Here is a 27,467-nt window from a genome sequence, read left to right as displayed (position 1 = left end):
AATTGAGGAGAAGCGATATTGAGAGGCCTCCAACATTCCTGCAGAGTGGAGTATAGGCCAGGCTACCATGATAAAGACCCTCTAAAAGAACAGAGATTCCAGGTGGGTATGGGTCTCTTTAAAAGGCAGAAGCCCAGTTACTCCAGCTGGAGCACGCTTGGGATCAGACCAGCAGCTTGGGAAAGGATGCCACCACACAGGTTTAGCTGAACACCTTCTATCCTCCTCCTGAGAGCCCGTTGAGAGTTTACATAAGCCTGTGCTGAAATTTAAAACTATTATGTCTACGGCATATTTCTGACCTGACAATTCAGATATTCTAGCAAACAAAGGAAGGGGAACATTCACTTCTGAAGTCACTTAGAAATTAGCAACATTCCTCCACCCCATACGGTAAGATTATTTCATACATTTGGAACACAGTTAGATTATTTTGTCACAGCCTGCATTCCATCCTGGGATCCCTCAATGTCCTAAATGATTTTTGAAATTTGCATACATTAAAAAAATACTGTCAGCAGTTATTTATCTCTCGAAGTGCCCCAGCTTGACTCCAGTGCAAGCTAACATACTTGTCCACAAACCCTCCCTAAGTCAGCAGGGACTGAAATGATGCTGCTTGGATTTGAGACTAGGAAGTTTTTGCTGTATTTTCCTTAAGAAGATGCTTAGTCTCACATAAGAATAAGTGAAATGACTTTCAGAATTTTATAAAAAATATGTTATGGTAAAGTTGACATCCCTGTCCTGTCTCTGGAATTGATTTCCTTTCTCAAGCTTTCTTTAGATACTTGGCTGAGTTTGGCTCCTGGTCCCCAGTCCATTCCTTCCTTACTTTGTCACCACCTTGATTTTTGCCTTAACCTTTTATTTTATGTCATACTAAAACTACTTAACACCAAAAAAAAAAAAAAAAAAAAAAAGGAGGGTGCCAAGGGTTGTTCCTGGTGAACCCATGCCAGCTTGTAATGATCACCATGCCTTTCAAATGCACGTAGACCATCCTTACCATCTTGGCTGAGACCAGTGTGGATGTCTACAGCTTTGGAAAGGGAGTAGCAAGCAAATACACACAGATCGAGAAGGATATAAGAGAAAGCAGGGAGGAGGTCTTCAGAAGTAGTCCTAAATTCCTCCGGAGATGCGAGAGGAAAGGAATCCCAGGGCCCAAGGGTCCTAAGTGGTCCCAGCCTGCCAGCAGGCTGGCTGTCAGCTCATCATCAACGTCCTGCGTCAAGGCAGGCCCCATTTCTTTCAGAAATCAAAACATTTGCACAGATGTAAGATCCCATGAAGGCCATTTTACCTCCCAGGCTGGAGTATTTGGGACTTGGGAGCTCATGGAGGAGCAGCAGAGGGGCAAGAGCTCAGAGGTGGATCTGGGGAAAAGTGAGGAAAGTAACATTCATTGGGCAGGGGTGGTGGTGGCAGTGTACAGCGCTTCCTGTGGAAGCCATGTGTAGGAACCCCCAGCAATTTCACCCTCCAGATCTCAGGCTGACGCACTCCTAGAAGCCCAGAGCCTGGTGATACCTGCTCTGAGATGGCCTAATCCAAACCTCCCATCAGAGTGATGAGGAAACCTTGGCAGAGTCCATGGTCCTCACTGAATATCCAGTGCTGCCCCTGCATTTCCCAGTCCTCCTTGCAGTTTGGTAGGGACCATGTGGTTCATTCTGGCCAACAGACTACTAAGTGACCTGTCACTTCCAGGCCCAAACAGTTAAGCAATGAGGGCCTCCTCTCTCTCTCTCTTCCCCTGCTGTGGTGGACTTAGAGCCCACATGCTTTAACAACATGGCTACAAGATGGAAAAGCTTCTATCCATCCTCATCAGAGCAAGAAATAAAGCTTGATCAAGTTAAGCGACTAACACGTGGGGCTCACTTATCACTGCAGCATGGCCGGGTTTAGCCTGACTAATACAGAAATTGAGGCCTAGAGAAGGAAGTACGCGTGCTGAGTAAACCTGAATGATGCCTATCAGACCCCCACCTCTATCAGGAAAGCAGGATCAGGACAGGTACCATGCAGGACTTCGTGCTCAGAAGTGATCAGACAGCATTGATCCTCTTGCTGTTATGTGGTTCTTTATAATTTACAAAGTACGTTCATGGACCCCATCTGCTTAGTCCTCCCAGCAACCTTAGAGGGAATATCTTCATTGTGTTTTGTCAGGACTTTAAGAGACATGTCCAAAGTCATACAGCGAGGAAATGATGGCGCTGAGACTAGAATCCAGGCCTTCTGCCACACATCACTTAATTGCATCTTTAAAAACTATTGTAAGTCTCTTTCCTCCTCCCCTGTTCAAAAAAACACTGGTTGGTCTAGGCTTCTTTTTTTTTTTTTTTTTTTTCTATAGGTCTATTTTTGCAGTCAGTTTATTTCAAATTTGAATTTTGCCTTGAGGAGATTCTGGTAGCCCTGGAGATAATTGGAGGCACCCCCAAGGAGTCACAGAGCCAGGGCTGGGAAACTCCACTCTTAGGGGTCCCTGGCTGAGAGAGTCCCCTTGGCCAGTCCCTGAGGAGGCACAGCCACTGTGGTCCCTGTCGGACCAGCAAATGAAGAAGCTGGGATGGACCACATCAAAGCAAGATTTCTTCAAAAACTCCAAATCAGAGCCAGGTTCCTCTTCTTCACACCACAGAGAGCAAGTCAAGTAAGAGGGACCTTCTGGGGCCGCTTCCTCTTTTAGCAGAAAGGGGAATGGCTACAGGCCTGAGGATGACCATGTATGTCTGGTAGCAGGGGACAAGCTAAAGGCCAAGATTAGGAACCCTGGTTCTCTGGGGCCCTGTGTTGTCCAAATTACAGCCTTGGCCACAGGGAGCCTGAGAGGCCCAACCCCCTGAGGGTGAGCATCCTGAGGACCCACCTGGGTCCCGTCTGCTCTGGATGTCACTTCAGACCCTCACCTGCCCTTCCCTCCTTGTCAACACCTAGATGGTTAACCCAGGCCTGTGGTCCCACTTCCCCTCCAGTTTTTTCCTCTAAGGACCTCCACAGTCTGACTTCCATTTTCACCTTGATTCTACAACTGTTCCCACAAGTGCTGTCACTAAGATGCTATTGTGCAAACAGGAAGACCATAGTTTCAAACCAGGCCCCATCACTTACAAGTTTGTGACATTGGGTAAGCTGTTTACCGTCTCTGGTCTCAGTTTCCTCACCTGCAAAATGGGGATAATAATAGGACCTGGTCCGTAGGCTTGCTGTGAGGCTGAAATGAGGAAATGTGGAGGAAGCACCTGGCAAAATGCCTAGTTCTCATTCATAGCCTACCATGTAATGAACACAGGCTATCAATCCTCCATCCAAAACACCCGGGGCCAGAGAACATAACTTTTCTTTTTTTCAGTTGAGATATAATTGACATATAATATTGTACTAGCTTTAGGTGTGCAACTTAATGATTTGATATCTGTATATATCATGAAATGATCACTATAATGAAGTTTAGTTAACATCCATCCCCTGCATAGTTACAAAGTTGTTTTCTCTTATGATGAGTGTTTTTAAGATTTACTCTCTTAGCAACTTTCAAATACACAACACAGTGTTGTTAACTATAGTCACTATGCTGTACACTACATCCCCAGGACTTATTTATCTTTTAGCTGGAAGCTTGTACCTTTTGACCCCCTTCACCCACTTCGCCTGCCCTCCACACCCCACCTCTGGCAACCATCATCTGTTCTCTGTATCTGTGAGTCTGGTATTTTTCTTTCTTTTTTTTTTTTCAAGAGTCCACATATAAGTAAAATCATACGGTATTTGTCTTTCTTTGTTGGACTTATTGCACCACATTTTTCTTATTTGGGGAGGTAATATGGTACCTGACCATCTCTTAACATACCTCCCTTGGTGAGTGTCAGGACAGTGCCCCACAGTCAGACACATTCGTGATTCTGCAGCAGATATGTCACTATTCACTCAGAGGGGCTTAAGTAAAGACAGCAAAGAGCCTCCAGGTCAGGTCAAGTTTTGCTGCCAGCTAAGATTCGGCAACAAATTAACAACAAACCAAAAACTGTTTTTGTCGTTGAGGTATTTGGATTTCAGCCTTGCCGACAAGGGACTGTGACTTGGTATTAACATCATTCATATATTCACATGTACATTATTTGTGTATTAATATTATTCATATTTACATATTTGAATTTTTCTGTCACCCATAATGTAGTATGTGCTCAGTGCCTCCTTTCCAGGAAGCCTTGGCTCCACAAGTCTCCCCTGCCATCTTCCCCCCACCTTAACTCACCCCCTTTGTATTCCACAGCCCATGGGGGTCGGTGCTGTATAATCTGAGATCATTTAATATTGGTGTTTCCTGCGTGGCCCCACGAACCTAAGTCAACTTTCTGAGGGCAAGAAGAGTGTTTTCTAATTCTCTGCTATCCTTCATGACAAGTATAGGGTTGAGTAGACAGTTAGCGATTAACAAATGTCTCCTGTGTGAATTCTGCTGCCCACTCTATAATTCTTCTTCCAATGTGGGCTCGCTTGGCACTAGAAGAGACCCCGTGGTGTCAGGAAACCATGGCTTCGGTGTTCACTCAGGCCTGGGTTTGCAGCCTGCTCAGGCACCTCACCGGCTCCCTGGGTTTCTTTCTGTCTCTAAGGCTCAGTTTTGCACCTATGAAATGAGTGGGGTAACCCACCCAGCATGGCACCAGGTGTTCACTGGAGAAATGGTCATCTCAACAGGATCACGGTGAGAATTAAATGAATTAAAGCATATGGGGGCTTAGGAAAGATTTTAGTACATTAAACATGCTCAACACATTTTGAGATTTTTTTTGCCATATTTGAGAGTTATAATTTTTTTATCTTTTATTGTGGTAAAACATACATAACATAAAATTTACCATTTTCTCCACTTTAATTATATAATTCAGTGACATTAAGTACATGCACACTGTTGTGCAACCATCACCACTGTCTGTTTTCAGAACTTTCCATCTTGCCCAGCTGAAACTTTCTATTAAAGAATAACTCCCCATTCCTCCCTCCCCTAGCCCCTGGTAACCTCTGATCTACTCCGTCTCAATGACTTTGACTATTCTAGATATTTCATATAAATGGAATTGTGTAATATTTAATATTTATCTTTTTGTGTCACCTTAACATTTTTAAGGTTCATCCATGTTGTAGCATGTGTCAGAATTTCCTTCCTCTTTATGGATGAATAGTATTTCTGCTGTTTGTATGTCTATACCATATTTTGTTTGTCCATTCATCTGATGATGGACACTTGGGTTGTTTCCACCTCTTGGCTATTGTGAGTAACGACCATGGGTGTACAAATATCTGTTCAAGTCCCTGTTTCAGTGCTTTAGGATATGCATATACTGGGAGATGGAATTGCTGGATCCTATGGTAACTCTGTGTTTAATTTTTTGAGAAATTGCCAAATTATTTTCACAGTGGCTTCGATACATATCAGTTATCACTTTTTCATCTGCTCATTCATCGAACAAATCATTAGTGAGTGTCATCAATATGCAGCCACTGTGCTAGGTTCTGGGACCCATGGGGAGGCTGCAAGGTGGCAGCAATGGTGCAAATGCACAGCTGGGGCTTCTTCTGTTTCCAGTGGCTCATCTCCCCATCTACCTCCCCTCACCTCCAGCTCCGCATCCCTGATGACTCTTTCTCAAAACCATCCTCATTTCATGATCGTCTCCCACTCCCCTCCATAGTGCAAAACCCTTTTCATGCACCTGCAGACTTAGAGAAGCCACTTCCAGACTCCCCTCCCTCCCACCTTTCTACCTTCCTTAAGATCATCTTCCCTGAAGCTCATGGACGCTCTCAGCCATATTAACTCTCACTTTGCCAATCATGAATTTTCAGCTTCTCTCCCACCACTTTGGTCTTCATTACTGCCGGTCCCCTAGGCAAAACCCTCCCCCTACAAGCATCCTCACACGTCCCTCGCCATCTCTCCATTCCTCCATCCTGGTGGCCCCCCAGCTGTCCTGGGGTCCCTGCCAGGCCTAGCCTGCCTTCAAAGTGTAGCGAAAGTTGGATTTCCTATCCAGAAATATGAAACCAAATCACCTTCTTTTGTGAGGCCTTTCCAGAAAAACCCCACCCTGGAGCTTCAGGACACTCCTTATTTTACCAGATCAATTTGGTTTTAACAAATTTCTGTATCTCTCACCACCTATTTCCATTATAAACTGGAAGATGGGTTTGAAAGAAAGTGAGCTCACGGGAGGCCTCCCAGCATTCTGCATTCTCCATGGGTTCCCATCCCAAGGACCTGGAAGACCTTAGTCCACAATGTTCGACGGGAAACCACCACGACCTTTCGCCTTCACTCCATCTTGGCGCCCTTTCTGCAGGGGGGGGCTTCATTAGGACTCAAGCTCAGCCTCCCAGCAAAGAACTGAGCCCCTGCCTTGATGTGAGCAGGTCCCTCCTCTTCTGCTACCCTGAGACTGGCAAGATTTTCCCAATGGGCAGCTCGCTGCTGTCAGGCCTTTTGGAGCCAACTTGCCTCTGGATGGTTATCATATAGATCCCCTTCTGATGTCCCCTGACGTCTCCAGTGCACATCAAATGACATGGTTTCCTAAATCCCAGTTTTCTCAAACTAGAACAATGGGGAACTCCAGTTTTCCCTTCTCCCCACCTCCCACTCAGTTCTCAGCTTCCCAGTAGCTCCCCCCACCCCCACCCCCACCCCCGACCCAGAACTGGCTGGGAATTCATGCTCAACCAACCTGAAACATTAGCATTCCTAAAACCCACATTTACATTTTATTACTTTGTAGGAAGACGACTTACAATACAACCCACAATAAATTGGAGAAAAGAATTGACACAAGTTCTCCCGGGCGGAGGTGGTGGGGGTGCACACCTATATACTATTTTTAAGACTTTCTTGAAATGAGAAAGTGGTTAATGAAGTAGCCAGGCCTGTGGTATGCCGGGTGTGTTATACCACTGGTGTTTCTGCTTCATTTACCCAATTCTTTTTTTTTAACCAGAGGAATTTCTCCCTAATGGGGAATCCCCTGATGTTGCATTCAAAGCTCTCCAAATTTAGTTCCTCCCCTCTTCTTGTTTGTGTGTTGTGTCAAACACAGCCAGACTGAGAAAGTACACTTTGAAGCGCTGGGGTGGAACATTTCTTAAGTTCTTTTGTGGGCTATGCATTTCTTAAGTTCAAACTTGATAAAGGGTAAATCACCCCAGGGCACCGATTGGCCAATTTTATGCATTAGGAACTCTAAGATAAGTTTAAGTAAACTTGCTGAAATTCAGTTTCACAGCCATCTTGTTTGTCCATTGACATGACAGCAGGGATTCCCAAGCCTTGGAGAAAACTCCCTTTAGTTACTGCAGCTAACCCTCTCCTACTTACTCAGCTCATAGCTCCCAGGACCACATCCACTGCTGCCGTGTGCCCACCGCCGCCATCAGCGCCTCTCCTCCCAGCCTGCACCATCAGCAGAGGCTGGTGATACCTGGGGACAGAATATCAGGAGATGCCCTTCAGCCCTCGCAGTGTCCAGAGAAGGACGCTGCCTCCTGCTCTTAGTGGTTCTACTAAGATTGCAGTGGTACGAAGGGGAAATCAAACCATCCGGAGAGGCTGCTCAGGGACCTGCCGTTGAAAGATGCTCACGGGAGGCTGGACGGGGCAGCGGCTGGCAGCCTACCCTGTCTAAGGCCAGCCCTCTGCTCCACCTGGACTCCAACCCCTCCTGTTGCTCAGGGGTGTCACTCTGCACTGCGTGCACTCTCGCTGCCCAGTTTCTCCTCTACTGAGGCATTCCCATCAGTGTACATGCATGTTTTACTATCTCCCATCTTGAAAAAAAAATCCCCTGTAACTAGGTCACTCTTCAGCTACTACCCTATTTTTCTTCTCATTTTTAGAGTAAAATTCCTCAGAATTGACTTTTACCCTCACCATATCCTCTCCTCCCATTTTTTCTTGAACACTTTACAACTGGGCTTTGCTCCCCACCCCTCCCCTGAAACTGCTCTTGCCAAGGGTTACAAGCAATGGTAGCTACTGGTCCATTCTCAGTCCTCATCCTCCCCACCTTTCAGTGCCACTGGGCCAGCACACCACCCTCTCCTTCTAGAAACACTTCCTTCCATGTCTTCCCCCCTGTTTCTACCTCCCTCACTGTTTTCAGTCCACCTGGCTAGGTCATCCTTAACTCCAGGCTCCATCCGAGGGTTTCACCTTTTCTCAGGCTGTGCTCACCCCCAGGGTGACCGCATCCCATCCCTGCTTTGAGAAGTGTCCCTATGCTGATGAGTGTGCATCCTGGCTCTGACCTTTCCTTAGCTGGGTGACCTTAGACAAGTCATGTAACCTCTCTGTGCCTGGATCTCACTTTAAAACGAGGAGTACAATAGTACCCCGTTCACAGGGTTGTTATGACGATTAAGCGAGCTGGTACCTATAAAGCACTAAAACATGCCTGGTCGGTTTATTAAGTAAATGCTCTTCCCACCCATCACCTGGCCAACCTCAGCTCGTACTTGAGGTCTCAGTGTAAATGTCACTGCTAGATTTATGTGCACCTTCTTCTCCTTGTCACGTTTATAAAATTGTGATGGATGCATTACTTCTGTGGCTGTTGGCTTTAGCTATTTCCCTGCTACCTGGTTAGCCCCTGGTGAGCAAGGAAGGTGCTTCCCTTTGCTACTACTCTATCTCCAACCCCCAGAGTGATGGGAGGCTGGGGGCGGGGGAGGTGCCCTCAATGAAGAGTCACTGGATGAATGAATGACTGGATATATAAATGAATGGACTCTTAAGTGGCTGCTGTGGCCATGGGGCTTAATTAGGGGGTGGACTTCTCCTAAGAAATGGGCTGCAGAAGGATCTTGATCAGGACACACTGAAGAGCCTGGGCATGGAGAAGGCCATGAACACATATCACCATGACCACCACAGAGGCTCCTTTGTCCCTCTGTGTCCAGCTCCTGTGCCCTGGGTGACAAGGCTTTATCTAGTATCAGTGGTTGGTACTTCTGAGTCATCTCACTTCTGTGGCTGAACGAAGTCCAAGCTAACCTACAAGGTGCAGCAGCCAGGAACTAGGTTTACACTGGGAATTGAGCCTCAGTAATGAGCTGGCATTTCTGAAATGGACTTACTGGGGCCAGCCTGACACCATAGAGGCAGTGAGTGAGACAAGAACGTGGCTGCAGTCAGGTAAACCTGGGTAAATGCTGGCTCTGCCCCAGGTCACCTGTGTGAGCCTAAGAAGAAATGGTTGAAACTCTGGGTCTTCAGCTATAAAATAATATACTCCTAGTGCTGTTGGGGGCGTAAAATGAGGTGCTCTGCTTAGCACGTGGTGGAAATGCATATTTTTACTTCCCTCCTCCAACATGGAATAGAAGTTTTCCACAGGTAATGAAAATGGTAGAAATTAAAAAGCTCCAGGAAGGAGCAAAGTGTTTACCCCATCATGAATTCCGCATGTCTGACCTTGGGTAGGGGAATACAAGCATGACTCAATTCAATTCAACTCAATGAAAAACTATTTGTAAGGAGCCTACTGTGGGCACAGCTATATGATACAGCCTAAGGAGAAGGGAGCAAAATTCCTGTTTCACATCTCTTTTTGTTTCTCTAGAAATCTGTGCTTAAAGCTCTAAAGGACTTTTTAAAGTCTTTAAGGTGTTGCTCTGTTAGTCCCATGATTCAGATGGAACGAGCTTATAATGGAGGGAGGAAATTAATATTTCTTAAGTATCAGCATGGCTGGATGCCTTCATGTGCTTTCTGGGAAACATCCCACCCCAAAGCCCCTCCACCCTGTGAGGTAGGTATTCTGAACACTGAAATGAAGCCCCATCTCTAAAGCCCCAGCGGGCAGGGACTCCATGAAGGTCTAGAAAATCCCCGAGCCTCAGAGCGCAGTTACTCATTCTGCCATGACTTGGGGTTGGGGGAGAGACCGGAGGAGCTAGTTTCAGAGCTGCAGAAGTCCTAAGTCCTAAACACAGCACCATCTGCCAGTGATTCAACATAAAGACACTACATATTCATAAAATGCAGAATCTGCAGGTATGCTGAAGTTAAAATTGCTTCTTTCTAGATGTTTCCAAACACAATATTCTGGATAACTTTGCCAAAGCTGCATTTTTTTTGCTTATTGCCTTGGATCCCCCAACTTGCTGGTACCCTAACGAGGCCTGTTGGGTTGGGGAACAGCCAGAGTCTGCTGGGTCCTCACAAGACCTGGAGTGAATGAGCTTAGGCAAGGCCAGCTATGTCCAAAGCCTCCCCCACTGCTAAGAAGTTATCAGCTCTAAGCATTTCATAGGGGCGCCCCTTATAAGCACTATTTAGAGAAGCAGGAACACTGATGAGGCCCAGGAGATAACCAGATAGAGAGATAATTCGACAACTGTTTCAAGGTCAGTGGGTTTGTTCGTTTGCTCAGACTCATCACTTCTTTCTTCCCCTCTCACATGAAAAGAAAGACAGATGTGTAGCTTTTCCATGGGTCAGTGCAAGATCTGGGTTCAGGTAGAAAATCCTGATCCCCCTTAAATAACTCCCAGCGCTTAGAGGATTCCTTGGGAAATCTGTTGACAATTTCCCGTAATCCTGGACCCAGATGCTACTCTCCAACAGGCCTTGATTTTAAGTATCTCTCGGAAGACATTGAAAGAATACAGTCTCAGAATAATACTCAGACTCAGCTTCCTAATGAATGCATGTCAAAAATGGCCCAATACCCCCCAAAAAAGAAAAACGCCTAATACCCATTGTTCGCAAAGATGTGGGGAAACAGGAATTTTCATAAACTGTTGGAGGGGAATGTAAAATGATACAATTTTTTGAAAAGCAATTTATAAAACCTATCAAAATTTTAAATGTGTAAATATCATCCTTGACTCAGTTATTTTATGTCTGGAATTTTATCCTGCAGAAATCCCTTCACACAAATACTCACCAACATATGAGCAAAGATATTCATTGCAGCCATTTTTATCATATTTTTAAAACTGGAAATAACCTAAATGTCCATTAATGAAGGAATAGTTAAATAATGTATGGTATATCTGTTTTATGGTATACTATACACAGTTTAACAAAATAGGATTAAGATTTATCTATATAATGTGACATGGAAAGAAGCCCATAATTATTCATTAAGTTAGAAACACAAGTTTTCAAATAATGTGAACCAAATCATGTTTTTTTTTTAAAGTATGTATATATATTTGTACAAGCATAGGAAATATCAGGCAGATATGAAGTCATTTGAGGGAGGGGCTCTGGATGATGAGGTAGAGAATGTGGGACTTTTATTGGTTGTTTTTCTATATCAAATTTATCATTTTTCATATAAGAAACACATGTGACTTTCACATTAAGGTTGTTTCCTTTTTTCAAGACTATACGGAGGCCTTTGGTGATAGGTGATGATGGTGTTTTGTCAGCAAATACATGCCACCACCAGAGTCAAGGCCACCTCTCCTCCACGAGCCCTGTTTTCAGCTCCACACTCCAAAGCTTTCAGAGAGAGACTCGTGCTCACCTGCTGCCAGGGGAAAGGAAGTGCTCACCCCTCCGTCTGCTTGTTGCAGACAGAAAGAACTTTGTAAATTACACGGTGCCTTCCCTACATTATCTCCCAACAGCCTGGGAGACAGACAGGACAGGAATTTTGACTTCCATTTCTACAAGGAAGACTTGGGGAGGTTACTGAACCAGCCCCGGGTCATGTGATGGAAAGTCAGCGAGCCGCACCTGGATCTGGTCAGAAGCAAGTTAAGGTGCTGGGCTGTCTCCCAGAGACAGGGATAGGTACTTAGGTATCACCAGGACCAGACAGGAGGTGCCGCTGGGCCAAAGCAGGCTCTCCCTGGCCCACATTGTCCCTGACTTTTCGTGTTCAAGCTGACACAGTCAAATCTGACTGTTAATTCTGATGAGGCAGGGACCCATTCTGACTCTGCACAGGGTGTCCTTGCACTGCTCTCTCTTCTGCCATCTGTTGCTTAGCAACGCATCGGTAGGGACTGAATTGTATGCCCTCCAAGTTCATATGTTGAGATCCTGACCCCTCAGTACCTCAGAAGGTGATTGAATTTGGAGATAAGCATCTTTACAGAGGTAATTCAGTTAAAATGAGGTCATTAGGGTAGGTGCTAACTCAGTAAGACTGATGTCCTTACAAGAAGAGGGTTTTTAAACACAAACAAGGTGGGTGGGTATAGCTCAGTGGCAGAGCACATGCTTAGCATGTATGATGTCCTGTGTTCAATCCCCAGTACCTCTGCTAGGAAACTTTTTTTAATTTTAAAAAATTTTTAAACACACACACACACACACACACACACACACACACACACACACACACACACACATACACACAACAGAAGGAAGACGATGTGGAGACACAGGGAGAAGATAGCCACGCACAAGCCGAGGAAAGAGACCTGGACAGAAAGTACCCAGCTGGTACTTTCTTATGGCAGCCTTATCAAATTAACACATGCATCTCTCAGAGAACGGTTTTGTATTCCTTATCTCTAATTTTTTGAGAGAGGACCTCGCTATCCTATACAAATCGTAGTATCACCTAAAAAATTCTCTGCATTAAGATGGTCCAGCTCTACAAAAGAATTGGCCCTTCTATCCCTGGCTAAGAATTCTTTAGATGGAATCTCTTACAATAGCTGAGGGGGACAAATGAGGGTAACTCTGGCTTGGCAAACGTCTGTAAGTGAAGCCCGGTGGTGAGCGCACCTCCAGAGGGGTCTTCGTCTGAAGATGCAGAACACAGCATTGCTTTGCTACAGGGTCCTCGGGTTGTTTACAGATAACATGAAACCCCTTAGCATATGAATCACAGGAAATAGGAAGCCCTTTAATTTGGTCCAAGGAATACAATTTCTCTTTTGAAAGTAAAGATTTATGTGTTTTTATGATAAAATAATACTCACTTTTATAAATTTTGGAAAAAATAGAAAATGTAGAGAAAAGAAAAAAAATCACTATAACCCTACCACCCTGAGACCGCCTTTGTTTACATTTTTGTATACTTTTGCTTCATTTTACATAGTTGTATTTCATAATTGGATACAGAGTTATATATACAATTTTACATACTTTTTTTTACTTATAAAGCATTCCTGCATGTTATTATAATCTCTCTGTAAACATCATTTCAAACATCCCATGAAGTTGATCAGTTTTCTCAAATGTGAACTGCAGAACATCTGCATCAGAATTATATGGGGAATGTTAAAAATGCAGATGTCTGGATCTCATCCCAAATCCATTAAGTCAGTCTCTGGGAATCCTCATCTTAATAAGCTTCTCAAGCAACTCATAAAGTTACAAAAACTTGAAAACCACTGAAATCGACATAACCATAGTTTTATATCACCTTACCCCAAATGTTGCACATTTTAGTTGTTGGCCATTTTTCCTTTTATAAGTAACTGTGCAAAGAACATCTTTGTGCACAGATGATATTGCAAATGTTATAGCATTACCTTAGAATGGTTTCTCAGAAGTGAGATTATTTTGAAAGATATGAACCTCTTAAAGATTCTTGATAACACACGAAACACCTGTACAGACATTTAAGCATATAGTCTACTTGGTTTCCGGGAGAAGTCAGTTGTCAATTACTTATCTGTATTCCTGGTTTCTACTAGCTTTTATTCTCCAGCTCTCTGTTCAATAGTGTTCTATCTTTATTACTGAAAATGCTAAGTTGGATCACAATAAAGTAGCCCAGGAATGAACAGTCGATAAAATGACAGTCATTGATACATAAGTGATTCTGGCTTAACCTTGTGGTAAACGAGGGCAGCAGATACCCACAGGCACTCCAGGGACTCCAGACGGCATAACCAGAACTCCAAATGGACACAGCAGCACCCCAATGTACCCCTACCCCACGTAGCACAAGAACGGTGCTCTCCCGAATTCAAGGTGATGCCCAGAACTTGAAGGCAGATGTACAGCGAGAAAGGGCATAGTTAGGACTGAGTTCACCCTCCCAGATGAGGAGGAAACATCTTTCAAAGAAAACAAAGCAGGACTTGGGGATCCCAGTGAGGACAACTGGCTCTCAGAGCCATGGTGCACTCAGGGCAAGGCAGCTTGCAGGCTGCCAAGGGGTGAGGGAGAGACATGAAATGGAATGTCCAGTGCATAGCCAGCATGCTGTTTGTAGAACGTGTTTTGAAATGGCTCGGGGAGAGGGGCAGGGTAGGGTGGAAGGAAATGATATAGAGATAAGAGCAGCCTAAAGCAGCCCACTCTGCTGCTAGATCGGGGCAATGAGAACTTATTCATTTGTCTAGCTGGCTTTTATACAGCATTTACCACATGCTAGGCATGGATCTCAAAGCTTCACAAAAGCCAACTTGTTCAATCCCCACAGTTAGGCCTGTAAGGTATCATTACCCTCATTCTACAGTTGAGGAAACTGAGACACAGAGAGGTTAAGTAACTTGCCAAAAGTCACACAGCTAAGGAGAGGAGTCAATATTTAAATACAAGCAGTCTGGCTCCAGAGTCCATCCTTTTGGCTCCTACTCTATTCTGCCTTGGAAGAAAGGACTAGGAAGCACTGGGAACCCAGTGTACAGAAGGAAATTTTAGAAAAATCAGGTTGTTCATCACAAACCAGTCTTCCAGTACCAGTCTTCTCCCACTGCCCCCACCTCCACCCTGAGTCACCCTGCCTGCTGGCTTCAGAAAGGCGCCTAAGCCCCTGCAGTGCCCTCTCCCTAGCACAATAACTCCTCCCCTTAGGGACCACCTCTGTATTTTATATGAAGGACTGCAAAATCCATCATCAGAACCCCTCATCCCTTGCCTCCAAGGCCTTCCACCGCTGCAACTAATTATGTGCGCTGCAAACTCCCATGTGGAAACAATCTACAGGATTTCCCAGCAAACCTGGCTGGCGGGCCTCTCACACGCCTGGACTGAAGCAAGCCTGCCTCCCCTTTTAAACAAACACATTAAGTTAATAATAACACCGACTGTGTTTGACAGCCACGTTTACTAATTAATTCTCATTTGTTCCTTCTGTTGGGAAGGGGGTCTAGGACTTGCCCAATTTACAGAGGAACCGAGGCTACAAACCAAGTTCTCTTAAGGTGGCACCAAAAAGTTCCTGGAGAGTTTAACTGAGAACCTTCCTTCCTGTTAAGCCTTGCCCACTGAGCTGGTGGCCCAACAAACCCTCGATCTAAGCTTCCTGAAGGCCATATTTGGGATGGGGAAGATCCTAAAATCACCTTCTGCTCACCTGCCTTTTCCGGGTGGCGACCAGCCCATGAGCGTAGGCTGCTCCTCCAAACCACCCTTCCATGGTGATGTCATTCCATCCTCCTAGCCACTCCTAAGGTGGCTTGGTTATGACCCCATCACAGATGAGCACCCGTGGATGTGCCAGGTCAAATGACACGCTCAAGGTCACATGGCTTGGAAGCAACAAGACCTATTGTCTGCAGCCTCACTCTTTGCCCAGAGATGATTGGTTGAGAAATTTGTTCCAGGTGATGTAACAGCTTCTAGGAGAATAGAAGCCTCTATGCCCACCCAACTTTGGGCTCTGACCACAGAACTCGCCCTCTCGCCCCACAGCTGCCCCCAAAGACCTCTGGACTCTGGACATTCAAGAACTGAACTGTTTGCTGGCTCTGGAGGAAAGAGGGAGGATCCCTCTGGGGAGCTTCTCCTACTCCACAACCTCTGGTCCCTTAATCCCCAATAAGTTTATCCAAAGGACACTTTTGCCTGGTTCAGACACCCCCGGACTGATGTCTTCAGCCATGTCATTGTTGGATGTGCACCCCATGCTGTTTTCAGTTCATGGCATCCCAAGATTAGGAAATGCTCTCTCTCCTCTTATCTTAACCTCACTGTCTATCTTCTCTCCCTTCTGTAATGTTTACTGCGTATTTTGACGTGCCAAATGTTCCACTATGACCATTAATATTCTAGATCATGTTTTGTTCTTGCAACAACCACACAAGGCACATGTCGTTGTGGTGCTGGTTTTTACAGATGTCAAAACTGAGGCACAGAGAGCTCCGTGTGTGACAAAGGTCACATGGTTGGTGTGCAGCCAGCCAGGATCTGCCTTCCGACTCCAGGTTTCAGTCACTGGTCTCCAGCTGCTAGGCGACACCTTTCACAAGATCCCCCACCTCCCACCCTCCCATCGCAGAGGCTGCTGAACTCTCGGGGCCAATGACCCCACAGTCACATTTTTCAGGTGATAGCCTGTGGGGCTGGTAGCAGCCATGTGTCATCTCCCAGAAGGACTCAGGGGCTCTGATGCAGAAACCAATACCACCCTCATCTCTATCCTGGCTGTTAAGCAAGGGTATCAGCTGACTCCTCAAAAACCTGGGACTGAGAGCCCCAAGTTTTTGAGGTTGTGCTCAGAAAAAAAAAAAGGGAATGCACTTGGCTTCCTGCTCCGTCTGGGCCTGGCTAACCACGTCCTGCCTGGCATCAGGGCGGTGGCCAGGACTTAATGAGTAATAACACCATCAGGCTTTTCTGGAACCTCAAACCTCCAGATTTTCCCAGGACCTCACTAAGGACCCATGGCTCTGTGACAAACAGGACCTCATGTATCCTCATGATACCCTCCTGAGCCAAAGGGAGAGGGGTGGCCCAAGTGACCCTTCTCCTTCTTTCAAAGGTGGAGACACCAAGTCACAGAAGGGACACTGGGTTTGCCAGATTTGAGTAGCAAGAACTGAAACTTGGGTCCCATTATCTGTCAGGAGGCCAGAGCCACAAGACCTCTCCACTCCTCACCCGGATCCAAAAAAGAATGATGAGCTTCTGGGTCTCCCAAGGCAGCTGGACTAGAGATGGCTCCTGGGTACTTATACAAAGAAATGCCGTGGCCCTGATGGGAGAGAGCCCAGACAGCTGGAGTGAACCGTTTGGCCATTATCTGCAGGCCTGCGTGCCTCCCCCTCCCCCTTGACTGCCCTGCCCCGAGATAACACACAGGGACTGCTCTGGACACCACTGGCTGCCTATGGACCCCGCCTTTCCTCCATGCCGGCATCCAAACACCAGAGAGCAAAGATACTGTTTGCCCCGAAAGCTTAGCTTTAATCCCACACTAGCCTGGCTGTGCTGGCCTCCACAGCAGGGTCCAGCTATGGGGGTTCTCTCCTCCTCACCTGCCTTAGACAGAGCTGCTCAGCAGAGAGCTGGCCAGGTAAGCCTTTGAGGCAAGGGGGCCTGTCTCACTGAGCACGGGTCATGTTGCTACCTCCAGTCTCCTCAGAGGGTCTCCACAGAGACCCTGGATCTGGGCCTTAAGACCTCTTTTGAGACGGCCTAGGAGGATGAGCAAGGCTTGAGAGGGCAGCCAGGCCCTCTGATTCACTCTTCACAACCCTCAACTCTCAGCTCAGCTCTTCCAGGCCCTCTTCCCTGACTCCTGCCTCTCGGCTGGCTTCTGTGTCCCCCCTGCTTACCCACTCGGTCCCCTCACTCAGACCACCCAGGCAAACCCCTAGGCTGCACTTTCCTACCAGTCTTCCTGGCCCACCCCTGGTGAATGATTTCTGCAGAGGACACCGGAGCTGGAAGGACCTCAAAGAGCCACCCCCAGGATTTTACATTTAAGGCAATCGTGACCCAGAGAGGCTAAGCGACAGGTGTAGGGCCACCGTTTGGCAATAGCAGAGCCAGACTAGTGTCCAGGAGCTCAAGAAACATTTGCTCCACCAACCTGCACATAGAAAGTCAAGTTAAGGTGATTGGGATGGTTGGTGGGGGGAGGTGGAGAACAAGTTTCATCCATTTACAGAAGAAGAAACTGAGCCCCTGAGAGGTATAAGGGCTTCCCAGGGCCCCATGTTCACAGTTAGTGTGATCTCTTAGATCCAGACTAAATGGATGAGAGGCCCTTAATCTTCTTGGTGACAGCTGATGTCCAGACAGCATGATTTTGTAACCTCAATTAGTCACCTATTAGCAAGCAGCTCTGAAAATCCTTCGGCAGGGCTGCTGTAAATCCCTCTGGCTACAGGGTACTGTATATACCTCTCTTCCCAGGAAAGCTTCTCCCCGTTGGGATTCAGCTCCCAAGTCAGCAAAGAAGCCGATGAATCAGAAAAGGGATAGAGGACAGACAGTACTTTTTATTTTTTAACTGAAGAAAGTTCTAAATTATTCAAGTAGCCAAATCACTATTTGCCTGGTGAACTCCTACTCACCCCTTGTTGCGGGTACCCTGGCACTAGAAAGCCTGGCTTTGCCTTTTTTTTTTTTTTTAATTGAAATATAGTTGATTAGAAGGCCTGCTGACTTTACATTCCAGCTCAGTAGCCATGTGACTTTGGTCAAATTCCTCAGCCCCTTTAAGCCTCAGTTTTCTCATCTGCCAAATAGGAATATTATCTCCCTTTCTGCCTCTGTGTTAGATTGAAATCAGAAAATGGATGTACTACCCCTGGGTCTATATCTAGAGAAAAGTCTAATTTGAAAAGATACATGCACCCCAATGTCCATAGCAGCACTATTTACAATAGCCAAGACATGGAAGTAACCTAAATGTCCACCAACAGATGACTGGATAAAGATAAAGATACACAAAATGGAATATTACTCAGCCATAAAAAAGAATAAAATAATGCCATTTGCAGCAACATGGATAGACCCAGAGATTATCACACTAAGTGAAAGAACTCAGACAGGGAAAGGCAAATATCATATATCACTTACATGTGAAATCTAAAAAAATTGATAAAAATGAACTTATTTACAAAACAGAGACTACAGACATAGAAAACAAACTTACGGTTACCAAAGGGGAAAGGCAGGGAGGGATAAATTACGGGTTTGGGATTAGCAGATACAGACAACTGTGTGTAAAATAGATAAACAACAAGGTCCTACTGTAGAGCACAGGGAACTATGGTCAACATCTTGTAATAACTTATAATGAAAAAGAATATATATATAACTGAATCACTGCTGTACACCAGAAACTAACCCAACACTGTAAATCAACTATACTTAAAGAAAATGTATGTAAATGAATGGTGAGATTTGGAGTGTTCTAAAGACACAAGCAATTACTCATTATTAACACAATATTCTTTCTGGTATTTGACAAAGGCCCTTTAGGGGGAGAGTGGAGGGAGATTTTGGTAACTCAGCCAGGTTCCTCCCACCACCCTGATTTCATGACCCCCCCCCCGTCTTAGACATCGAAGCGCCTCTCTCATTGTGCCTGGCTTGTTCCACCAGATCTTTCTGAACTCTGCAATCCCCAGCTCACCCACCCACACATCCCACAGCCTCTCTCCTCAGTAGTCGTCAGTCCATCCTGACCACAGAGGATGGAGCCCCCAGGGGGTCTCAGGAAAAGGTTCCCCCTCAGCTTCTCCCACCCCCAGCTCCCCTCCAATGGGCCAGCAGACTGGGTGACCTGGGGAAGCTGGTGAGGCCCCTCCTTTCCCTGCAGAGGCGGCAGAGTGAACCAGACGTGGGCTGACCTCCAGTCTTTGAAGTAGAGCCTCTCAGGTTGCTTAGGGGCTTCCTGTGGGAGGGCTGGAGGTGGCCTTGGGCCAGGCTGGGGACCGCATCCCTGGCACCTCCCATTTTCTGAACCCCACACTAAATCAGAGGGAGGGGTGGGGAGCCAGCATTTACCAATCCTCTATTATGTACCTGCATTAGTGCTACTTCCCATAACCCGCAGAGGGTGTTATTATCTCTGTTTAACAGATGAGGAGAAACAGGTCCCAGGATGCTTAAAAAAATCTACAGTCACACAAGACAGAAGGGATGGAACAGAAATATAAGTCCAGGGTTCTCACCTCTCAGCTTTGGTGTGGGGGTGGACGGCATATACCACGGTCATTTCCTGAGTCTATATATAGCAGGTTTACTGGAGCAGATGAAAAGAAAAGAAAGCATAAATTTCCATGGACTTCTGGATTTTTTTTACTATGATTTCACAATAAATACTAGAAAGTGAATATAAAGAGTAAAAATAGTTGCTGTTGGAGTAGATATCCTTAATATTGTTGTATTACCTTCTTAGTTTAAAAAAAAATCAGAAAGATTCCTTCCTAACAATTTCCTGCTCCCAGAGTGAGCAGCTGAGGTATATAAACAGTAGTGACTACTGTTCACTGACCGCTCACTATGCACAAAGCTTTATACAGGAACACTCTCCTTTAACCCAACAGCTATGCAATGGGTACTGTTGTTACCTGTTTTACAGCTGAGGAAACTGAGGTGCAAGAGTGATTGCCCCCAGGTCACTGAGTTAGTTAGAAAATTTGAATCCCAATAGTCTGATATTGGAGTCTGTACCCTGACCCATTAAACCTAATATTACCAGCTCTGGGACTTCCTGGACCAAGGATGGAGCTTGAGCCAATGAAGTTACCTGCTGTGTGCTAGTGCCAGAGTCAGTAAGCACTCAGTAACCATTAAATGGAATGGAAGGAAGGAACGGATGACTAGAGAGCAGATGAATGACTTTCTGGGGGGTCTTGAGGGTAACTCATACACATGGAAGGGTTGAGCTGGCCATCAGCAACTGAATCCTTCTAACTGCCACTCTATGAGGTAAGATGGAGCAGGCAGGCAGCTGTAGACAGCTTCAAGAGACCCAAGCCCTACCTGGATAAGGTACAGCTCAACCCTCAATCTGGATCTCGCCCATCCTGTTTTGGACATGCTGACCACCCGAGACAATGTCACCCTCCTGGTGTCATCTCCAAACCATCCAAGGCTGGGCTAAGGGACCAGAGAGATGCCTGCCACAGATGAGGCTGAGGCCAAGGAACACCCATAGGAGGGAGCCCCAACCCACAAGCGTTTGCTGAGCTCGACACTGGGAGGCAACCAAGTGAGGCTGATGAGATTTCTGCCCCAGGAGTTGCCACCTAAGACTATCTCAGGGTTGACTGTGGTTCCCATTTCTCCATGGAAGAAAGTATTCTGGAGTTCTCCCTATCCCATCCCAGTCTACCATTGCTCCTGTTTTCCCTCCCTCCAGGTCCCCGTTCCTATTCCTATCTGCCCCCCATGATCCAGCCCCTGCCTGCCTCAGCAGCCCCACCGTTCACCACTGCTTCCTTCTCCCTCGGAGTCTCACGGAACACCACTACTTTCTTTCTGTCCCAAATACCCGACTCTCTTTCACTTCCTCAGTGCTTTCATCTGCAGTACGGCCTCTGCCTGGAGGCTCTTTCTCTGTACTTCTCTGGATTATCTAGACAATCCTGCTCACGCTTCAGAAAGTCTTCCCTGACCACCCGGAAGGTTAGGTCCCTGCCATGGGCTTCCATAGCACGTCCTGCCTTGGCCCGTGATTCATATAACTTTTTGAAAAATTTTTTTTAATTTTTACAGTGGTACTGTACTGGGGATTGAACCCAGGACCTTGTGCATGCTAAGCATGAGCTCTACCACTGAGCTATACATAACTCCCATCCCCACTTAATTGCTTCTGATCTCCATGAGGGTATGGACTGTGTCTATTTCGTCCATTACTCTATCCCTACTCCCTAGCACAGCATCTGGCACATAGCAATTGCTCTTTGATAGCTTTTAGCTCCTCAGATACAGAACAGTCCAGACTCACTTTCCTTCAGGGAGGCTGAGTAATGCAATACAGAAAAAAGTAAGGCAGGAAATCCTTGTCTTAGCTTAAGCATGTTACCATGAGGCTCTATGGTGGCTGGAAGTCCTTTCCCAGATACCCAGGAGGCCAGGTGAGAGGCAGAGCTGCCATACCTGCTGCTTTGGGGTGCAAAGCCCCACTCCAAGGTGAAGCCTGACAGCTGGGCTCAAGCCCTTGCCTTGCTGGCTTTCTGCAGGACATCTGGGGAAGGGTGGGAGGTAAGGGGGAGATCTATAAGCCACCCAGGCCTTGGCCTGCTGAAAGCAAGCCTGGGTCCAGAAACCTCACACTGCCCTCCGCCCACATAGCTCCTCCACCCTCATCCACCCCCAGGGACCAGCGGCTAGAACCCAAGCTTGTGTAAACAAGGCCACAGGAAAGCCAGCACCCTTATCTGTTATCAGTTCTCTTTCTCCAGCTCAGCCACTTGGCTGGAACAGCAGCCAGGAGGTGGGAGCTAGCCAGACTCCTCCCCTTTTCTCCTTTATCTTTTCTCCCTGGCCAGCTCCTCCTCCCCTGTGCCTTGAGCTCCCTGGGGTCACTGCTCCCGCCAGCTGGAGAAGGGAGGCGGTCCTATCTTAACAACCCAACAAAGTCAAGGCCAAGTCTCTGATTGTCTGCACTGGGGAGGCTCCCTCCTCCCTCCTTCCTTCCCTCCCGCTCCCTCAGGATGGGGTTGCAGATGTGTTTATCTTGTTGGAGGGGATGGGGAGGGGTGGTGGGCAGCAGTCTGGAAGTCTGATGAAGGATGTGGAGTGCCCAAGGGGCCTTAAGCTCTGGCTTTGACACCTAGGATGAGAGGGTTGCGTTTTGGTCCTCATGATGTTCAAATATCCAGTTGGAACCAGATGGACGAGAGTTCATTAGGTGCAAGGTCTCTTTGTGTTCTAAACTTCTGTAATGACCAGCTAAAATGCTGCGGGGGAAGGCTGTTGGCTGGAGTGAGTCTGACTGTCTGCCTGTCTCCTCTTGGACTTCTAATTACATAAGTCTGGTACTGACCCAGAAAGAGGGGGTGGCCGGCTAATACTCTCCAGACTGTCATATTACACCAGAGGCATTCCAGCCTGAAAAAAAAAATCTGTGAATCTGAGGCATCAGGTTCCATGAAATGAAAATAGCTGAGCCACAGCCCTAAGAAAATAGATCTCTCTGCTTCTCAGATCAACTGAACCCTAAGGGGAGATGTGAGCTCCTCCCGCCTCACTCAGCCACATGCCCTTCTCTTTCCCTATCACCCAGGGACTTCTTGGAGAAGTCAATCAGGGTGTGTGGACTCAGGCCCCAAAGCGAGACAGATGGAGGTACCCTTAGAGTGGAGCACCTGAGACTTACACCAGCACAGTGAGACCCCAAACCTAGCCAGGCCAGACAAGTTTGGGAATGGACGTGACCTAGAGGAAACTAAACCAAAGCAGAAAATAAATACTCCCAGCAGATGTCAGGAGGTCTCGAAGCCACAATAGTGTGGCACTTCATTTTACGGAAATGAGAATGATAAGTGTATGACCCTAACAGGGTCCCTCAAAAAGGACACTGGGGGAGGCAAGAACTTCAGGATCCAACCCTGTGGCTAGACTAGGGGTAGCCAACTATGACCCACCAGCCCATTCTGGCCCTCTGCCTGTCTTTGCAAATAAAGTCTTATTGGAACATAGCCACCCTCACTGATCACTTACAATGATCACTTCTTTTTTTTATTTTGCACTACAACAGACTTGCACTAGAAACAGTAGTTGTGATAGGGACCACATGATACATACAGCCTGCCGAGCCTAAAATATTTACTCTCTGCCCTTCACAGAAAAAGTTTGCTGATTCCTGGGCTGAACCAAAACAGGGGCTGAAAACAGCATCCTAAGACAGAAGGTAAAGTCCCCACTCCTCTGGTTCCATGAGAGAGCTACAACTTCTCTGAGTGTGTCCATCTCCACACCCAACGATATCAGAGCATGGGACACAGATACTCCTTGGCTGAGGCAGGAAGGGTCAAATTGCATCTTAAACCCATTTATAATTCATTCAGCAACAAATATATGTTGAAGGGCATATTCTTGGCTCTTGGAGTACAGCAGTGAACAAAACAGACCAAGACTCAACCCTTGTGGAGCTTATGTTCCTGTGATTGGCTTATAACTCCCTCCCAAGACAGTTGTCCACCGCTGGATGCTGAGGGCCCTACACCTCACAAGAACTGGTAAGGCTGGACCCCAACTGGCCTAAAGCAGACCTGGCTCTAAGGACCTAGATGGGGAAGGCTTGTTTATTGCTTATCAGAGGAGGATTATATTTCCCTCTCCCAGGGTAGTTCAGTCTTGGCCATGTGACTTGCTTTGGCCAATGAAATATGAATAAGTGACAGGTGTCACTTCCAAACAGAAGTTGTAAGGATCAGGTAGTGATTCATCATATCAGTCTCTTTTCCCTCTGCTATGAAACCATCAGTGTCCCAGACCAAGGAGTCCCAGTGTCCCTCCAGCAGCCCAGGAGTGAAAACCACTGAGCAGACCTACAGCCGAGACACCACAGACATGTGGTACAAATGAAAATTAACCTTAGTTATTGTGAGCCACCGAGATTTTGTGGTAGCGACCACAGCATCACCACACACACTCTGACTTCATTTTTGTACACTAGATGCATCCCAGGAAAGCTGACTGTATGTTATTTTCAACATCCCCACTGACTCTGATTGGGAAAATGCTCAGCTGATTCCAGTCGATGACATTCGTTTTTCCATAAGCTACATGGACCCTTCATCACTCTTCCTGCACAGTATGGGCCTCCCCAGATGACTTTTTATTATGCTTGATTGGTATACTCACAGTTCCTCATACCTCCTTCTTGTGGCCCCTAAAGGACAATGTCTGCTGGATCCGTGTTGTAATCTCACATTTTTTAATAGGTGGAACCATCTAACACACACTTACAGAGCCTCACCTGGAGACTGTAGTGAGTCTACTGGCTCTAAAATATATCCATGTCCTCATGTATCAGTCTTTTTAGTTCAGGGTCATATACATCAAATGTATTTGTGTATTATCTGCAAATTGGTGCTCAGATGACTTTTCCTCACCCTACCCTCTAAGTCCAGAGTGTTTCTTGTTAGCCCACTCTGTCCCATCTCTACATGAGAAGCCGTTTTACCCTGTTCTGTGAACAATTCACAGAGAACCAGTCTTGTTCTTGAGTGCATGCCCCGGTTTCCTTAGGGAAAACATTTGTCTTCTGGACTTCTGCACACCTTTCTTCTGCCTCTGTCACTTCCTTGGCCCCCAGTCTGCCGGTGTTGGCTGGAGTTTCCGAATCTAGAATCCTCAAGTAGGAAAGACTGGTCTGCTCATGGGGAAAGACCTGAGCATTTATCCAGGCCAGGACTGGGGCTGCCATCTGGGCCATCTGGCAGGAAGGAAGCTGAGACCTGAGTCGGTGTGGGAGACAGTACTGACCTTTGCCTCATGAGGCTGATGGACCTGCAGAGCCCCTGGCAGAGCAAGACGGAAAGCCATGGATGGATGTGGTAGGTAAGACAGGTGAGGAAATAAACAGGGGTTACTGTGAGGTCATAAAGGTACCAGGAGCTCTGGTCCCCCTCCTAGCTTAGAGCACCTCTGGCTGGGAGTCACAGGAGGAGGGGGTCTGGGAAGGAGAGGGGAGCAGGATTAAGGGAAGGAAGAGGGGTTGCCGGGAGGAACCCCCTCCCAGAGCCATAGCCCCTCCTCTCACCCTGCACAAAAGCCGTGCATGGCAGCACATCCGGTAAGGTCTGTCTCAGAAACAGGGAGGAGAGGTGTGGGAGGGTCAGGGTTAAGGCCCTCCTGGGAGAACACGGGGTGGAGGCAACTGAATTCCTCAGTCCTCTCCCAGCTCATGAGCTAATAGATGTGAAAGCCCTTTGTAAACTATGAAACATCATAGAAATGCAAAGTACTGCTGCTGCTCTTGTTTCTACATCATCATTATCATCATCATCATCATCATCATCATCATCATCATCATCACAGAACAGAGAAAAAGGGCTTCTCGTGTAGCGATGGGACAGAGTGGCCCCAGAAAACACTCTGGACTTAGAAAGTAGGGTGAGGAAACGTCCTCTGGGCACCGATGTGCAGATAATACACAAATACATTTGATATATAGAACTTTCTCTCTCTCATTTGCCCCAGAGGTCAGCCTGGGTTCTGTCAGCCCCAGGGCATAATTTCTTCTTAAGGATGCAGGATCTGGCCACATCCCCAGGCTTGCAGGAAGCCCCATGGTCCATGGCATTTTGAGTATCTTGTCTCCCCATGCACCCCATGCTCCTACTGGCCAGGGAGCTCATTTTTTGGGTCTCACGCACCCACTTCCCCATCTCTCCTGATGCCACATCTCATTCATGTTTCCACCCAACTAGAGGTCAACAGAGTCCTACCCGGTCTGAACCTCTCACTGACACAAAGAGAAGGACCACGTGGGGGATTCCAGGCATGGTTCTCAACAAAGCTCTGAGTAAGCTAATTGTTTCCTTTGTCCCAATGCCTCTTCTCTCCACCCCAGCCCTTCCTCCACAGGCTACTACGTTCTCTGGCTGTTCCAGCTCAGAGCTCCATCGCCCTGCCCCCAATGTGGACCCCACCTTCCTTAGGCCACACCCCAAACCCCCAGCCCTTACTGGCTTCTTCAAAACCTACAAGCCCCATGGCACATTTTCTCAAGCTCTCTTCTCCCCTTAGTGGCAGCCACCTAAGTATTATAAGTCCTCAGTAGATGCTTACTAAGCACGCAGCACTGCAGTAAGCGATGCGTGGATCTCAATGGGACATGGGCCTCACCTTCAAGGGAGTTAAAGAAATAAACACGTACCTGGAGACAGATACTCATTCAAGACATTCAAGGCCACGAGTTTCTCTCTGTTCATGTAATTCTGTGGAGTTCTATGCAGCTCAGAAGCGGGGCCCATTCCTTCCTGGAAGACAGATTTCATCTAGGAAGAGAGGACAGGGTATGCCTTGCTGCCCTAACACATTCCAGAGAGATGAAACTCCATCCTGTTTGTGAGAGACCTCTAGGGCTAGAGGTTTCACTGCAGCCCAACAAGCTGGTGGCCTCTTTTCCCTTTGGCCTCTCTCAGACATGGCTGTCCACTGCGGCCAAAGCTCCCCAGGAGATGGAGAACAGCTGGTCACCAGCCTCAGTGTGGTCACCGTAGTGGACAAGAAGACAGGCAGTGAATGTCACTGAGAGCCGAGAAAACCAGCCCAGATGGGCCTTTAGGAAAAGGACTGAATATACAGCCCTCTCCAGTCATCCAATATCTGGTTTCCATGATTGATAGACACTTAATTAACCACCGTTCCAACAAGGGGGTGGGAGACGGCTGAGGATATGCCGGAGACAAGAGATTCCCAAGTGTTCCGGGTTAGTGAGGATGGTTAGGAAGGGAGGCATGGGCAGGTGGTGGCAGGATGTGGCCCCACAGTCCCAGAGCCAGGGAGCTTTTGCTTCCAAACTGACAAGGCTGAGAAATTAGTGTTTGGTCGTGGCTGGGGCACATGGACCCACCCAGAGTGACTGATGGCACCACTGATGTGGGCAAAGGAGCAGAGAGGATGCCACTGGGAGGGCTGGACCATGAGGGGAGCAGCACCTGCCTGGCTTGGGGGCCTGCTCCTTGCCCCTGGACCCGGCTTCCTGACAGAAACACAGAAAGATTCAGATGGGAAAGGATGTCATGTTCCTGTTCTTCCCCCACCCCCAACCACAGCCCACCATAATGGCCAGTAGTTACTGAGCACCTACCATGGGCTCCTCATCTTGCTGAGACCCCAT

The 27,467-nt window shown here is 47.0% G+C and overlaps 1 long non-coding RNA gene across 1 annotated transcript; it reads right to left on the bottom strand.

Annotated features, from left to right (window-relative positions):
• Positions 1 to 6,639: 6,639 nt before the first annotated feature.
• LOC123618877 (uncharacterized) lies at positions 6,640 to 26,674 on the bottom strand. The gene is made up of 3 exons (XR_006727373.2): positions 26,502 to 26,674; positions 19,837 to 19,907; positions 6,640 to 7,484 (listed from the first exon to the last, which is right to left on the bottom strand). It is a non-coding gene; the product is annotated as an uncharacterized LOC123618877 (long non-coding RNA).
• Positions 26,675 to 27,467: the final 793 nt, after the last annotated feature.

This window comes from Camelus bactrianus, chromosome 6 (genome assembly GCF_048773025.1).
Source record: "Camelus bactrianus isolate YW-2024 breed Bactrian camel chromosome 6, ASM4877302v1, whole genome shotgun sequence".
Lineage (NCBI taxonomy): Eukaryota > Metazoa > Chordata > Mammalia > Artiodactyla > Camelidae > Camelus > Camelus bactrianus.
The sequence above is the reverse complement of the archived record's forward strand: the minus strand, read 5'-3'. Positions and strand labels throughout refer to the sequence as shown.